This window comes from Schistocerca piceifrons, chromosome 1 (genome assembly GCF_021461385.2).
Source record: "Schistocerca piceifrons isolate TAMUIC-IGC-003096 chromosome 1, iqSchPice1.1, whole genome shotgun sequence".
Taxonomy (NCBI): domain Eukaryota; kingdom Metazoa; phylum Arthropoda; class Insecta; order Orthoptera; family Acrididae; genus Schistocerca; species Schistocerca piceifrons.
Window position 1 is genome coordinate 475,150,682 of NC_060138.1, and position 3,795 is coordinate 475,154,476.

Sequence of the window (3,795 nt, forward strand, 5' to 3'; positions counted from 1 at the left end):
GGTAATGCTGAAATTCAATATGGTGTTGGCTCACCCTCAGTTTTGTTGACAGCTTCCACTCTCGCAAGCATACGTTCAATCAGGTGCTGGAAGGTTGCTTGGGGAATGGCAGGCCATTCTTCACTGAGGAGAGGTATCGATGTCGGTCGGTGAGGTCTCGCACGAAGTCGGCGTTCCAAAATATCACTAAGGTGTTCTATAGGATTCACGTCAGGACTTTGTGCAGGCCAGACCGTTACAGGGATGTTATTGTCATGTAACCACTCCGACGCAGGCCGTTCATTATGAACACGTGCTCGATCGTGCTGAAGGATGCAATCACCATCGCCGAATTGCTCTTCAACAGTGGGAAGCAAGAAGGTGCTTAAAACATCAGTGTGTACTGTGATAGTGCCACGCAAAACAACAAGGAGTGCAAGTTCGCTGCATGAAAAACACGACCACACCGTAACACCACCACGTCCGAATTTTACTGTTCAATCGTCCAATGTTTACGTTTCTTACACCAAGCAAGGCGTCGTTTGGCTTTTACCGGCGTGATGTGTGGCTTATGAGCAGCCGGTCGACCATGAAATCCAAGTTTTCTCAGCTCCCGCCTAACTGTCATAGCACTTGCAGTTTGCAATTCCTGTGTGATAGCATGGATAGATGTCTGCCTATTACACATTACGACCATCTTCAACTGTCGGCGGTTTCTGTCAATCAACTGACGAGGTCGGCCTGTACGCTTTTGTGCTGTACATGCTCCTTCACTTTTCCACTTCACTATCACATCTGAAACAGTGGAACTAGGGATGTTTAGGAGCGTGAAAATCTCGCGTACAGACGTATGACACAAGTGACACCCAATCACCTGACCTCTTTAGAAGTCCGTGAGTTGCGCTGAGCGCCCCATTCTGCTCTCTCGCGATGTCTAATGACTATTTAGGTCGCTGATATGGACTACCTGGCAGTAGGTAGCAGAATGCACCTAATATGAACAACATATGTTTCTGGGGGTGTCCGGATACTTTTGATCACGTAGTGTATAATTGACTCGGAAAAGCAAAGCTCAGACAAATGAAAACGAGACAGATGCAAAAAACTGTAAGTTGTTCATTATTTCAAAAGTAACAGACACAACTGTTAATACATTTATCTCGTTGTAAGACAAGACGGTCTATGCCTTCGTGAAGAAATGTTTGCGACTCTCCACAGAACCATGACTGTACCCAGGATTACACCTCTTCGTCTGAAGCAAATCGATGACCTCGAATGCCTTTCTTCAGGACTGCAAAAATATGGAAATCGCATGGGGAGAGATCGGGACTGTACAGAGGATGTAAAACTTTTGCATCGTGGGCGAAACAATCTTGGCAACATGTGGGCATACTGTTGGCAGGTTGTTTGGCCTACATTGCAGCAGTTTCCCCGAGATGCCCTTACACATCTTCTATACAGTCCCGATCTCTCCCCTGCGATTTCCACATTTTTGCAGCCCTGCAGAAAGGCATGCGTGGCCATCGATTTGCTTCACACGAAGAGGTGTAAGCCTGGGTACAGTCGTGGTTCCGTAAGCAACATTATTCTATGAAGACAATGACCATCTTGTCTGACAGTGCTATACATGTATTAAATGTTAAGGCCATTACAAATAACAAAATAGTTTATTTTCTTTTTTTTGCATCTGTCTGCTCCTTATACAGGGACGTGAAAAAATCGCAGCACCAAGAAGCTGTTGTACGACATAAACGAAAGTTGGTAGGTGCGTTTCTCCGTCTGAAAGATGATGCCTATTCAAATTTCGTGCCAGGCGCGTAAGAGTGGCGCTAGTAGTGCCACTATGAAGATGCAAATCAGGTTTGATTCAAATGCACGCTATCACGGTTGTGAGCTTTACTTACCTTTGAGAATGGAAAAGTAAGTTGACGTTAGTCAAGAATATCTATAATGCAATAAAGACATCATTATCAGCACCTCACTGAGTTTGAAGGAGGTCATGTAATAGGGCTACGAGAAGCTGGATGTTCCTTCTGTGATATTTCAGAAAGACTTGGCAGTAATGCAGCCACTGTACGTGTTTGTTGGCAGCGGAGCTCACGAGAATGTTCCGTCGTAAGACGACCGGGCTTCGGTCGGCCACGTTACACTACCAAGAGGGAAGACCGTCCTGTTCGGCGTATGGTTGTGGCGCATCGTATCGTATCTGAAGCAGCAGTTCGAACAGCATTTGACACCACAGTGACACAGCCAAATGCTATAAATCGATTACTTCAAGGACATCTCCGAGCCAGACATCTTGTAGCGTGCTTTCCACTGACCCCAAACCACTGCCATTTACGACTTCATTTGTGTCGAACGAGAATAGAATGGGGCGCAGGGTAGAGCTCTCTTGTGTTTTCTGATGAAAACTGGTTCTGCCTCGGCGGCCACGAGGGTCGTGTGTGAGAAGAAGGACAGTTGCCTTCCGTCTGCGTACCAGATGCGCTAGACCTACGCTTGGAGTTTTGGTCTGGCGTCCGATTTCGTATGACAGCGGGAGCACTCTCGTGGCTATCCCACGCACCCTGGCTGAAAAATTTGTATGTCAGTCTGGTGATCCGACATGTTGAGCTATCATTCATGAATGGCATTCCAACAGGATGGGCAACGGCCTTGCCGCAGTGGATACACCGGTTCCCGTGAGATCACAGAAGTTAAGCGCTGTCGGGCGTGGTCAGCACTTGGATGGGTGACCATCTGGGCCGCCATGCGCTGTTGCCATTTTTCGGGGTGCACACAGCCTCGTGATGCCAATTGAGGAGCTACTCGACCGAATAGTAGCGGCTTCGGTCAAGAATACCATCATAACGACCGGGTGAGCGATGTGCTGACCACACGCCCCTCCTATCCGCATCCTCAACGGAGGATGATACGGCGGTCGGATGGTCCCGTTGGGCCACTTGTGGCCTGAAGACGGATTGCTTGAATTCCAACAGTATAGCACTCGCTCACATACCGCTGTCGTAACCCATCATGCTCTACAATTGTCGACTTGTTACCTTATACAGTTCCATTGCCAGATCTGTCTCCAGTGTGGGACATCATCGGACGAGAACTCCAACGTCATCCACAAGCAGCATTAACCGTACCTTTATTTACCGACCATGTGCAACAGACAGCTAAGTCCATCCCAGAAATTGACATCCGGGGCCTGTGCAAAACTATGCATGCACGTTTAGATGCCTGCTTTCAACGTTCTGGCGGTTACCTGCATTTTAAATTTTCAGTGGCTTATCTTACACTTACATTAACTGTGATCTTACAATGCTAATCACAAACATACACTACCGGCCATTAAAATTGCTACACCAAGAGGAAATGTAGATGATAAATGGGTATTCATTGGACAAATCTTACAATGCTAATCACAAACATACACTACCGGCCATTAAAATTGCTACACCAAGAGGAAATGTAGATGATAAATGGGTATTCATTGGACAAATATATTATACTAGAACTGACATGTGATTACATTTTCACGCAATTTCGGTGCATAGATCCTGAGAAATCAGCACCCAGAACAACCACCTCTGATCTAATAACGGCGTTTATACGCCTGGGCATTGAGTCAAACAGAGCTTGGATGGCGTGTACAGGTACAACTGCCCCTGCAGCTTGAACACGATACCACAGTTCATCAAGAGTAGTGACTGGCGTATTGTGACGAGCCAGTTGCTCGCACGCCCACCACTGACCAGACGTTTTCAGTTGATGAGAGAACTGGAGAATGTGCTGGCCAGAGCAGCAGTCGAACATTTTCTGTATCCAGAA

The 3,795-nt window shown here is 46.9% G+C and overlaps 1 pseudogene; it reads left to right on the plus strand.

Annotated features, from left to right (window-relative positions):
• The first annotated feature begins 2,624 nt into the window (after positions 1-2,624).
• Positions 2,625-2,742, plus strand: LOC124724492 (annotated as a pseudogene).
• Positions 2,743-3,795: the final 1,053 nt, after the last annotated feature.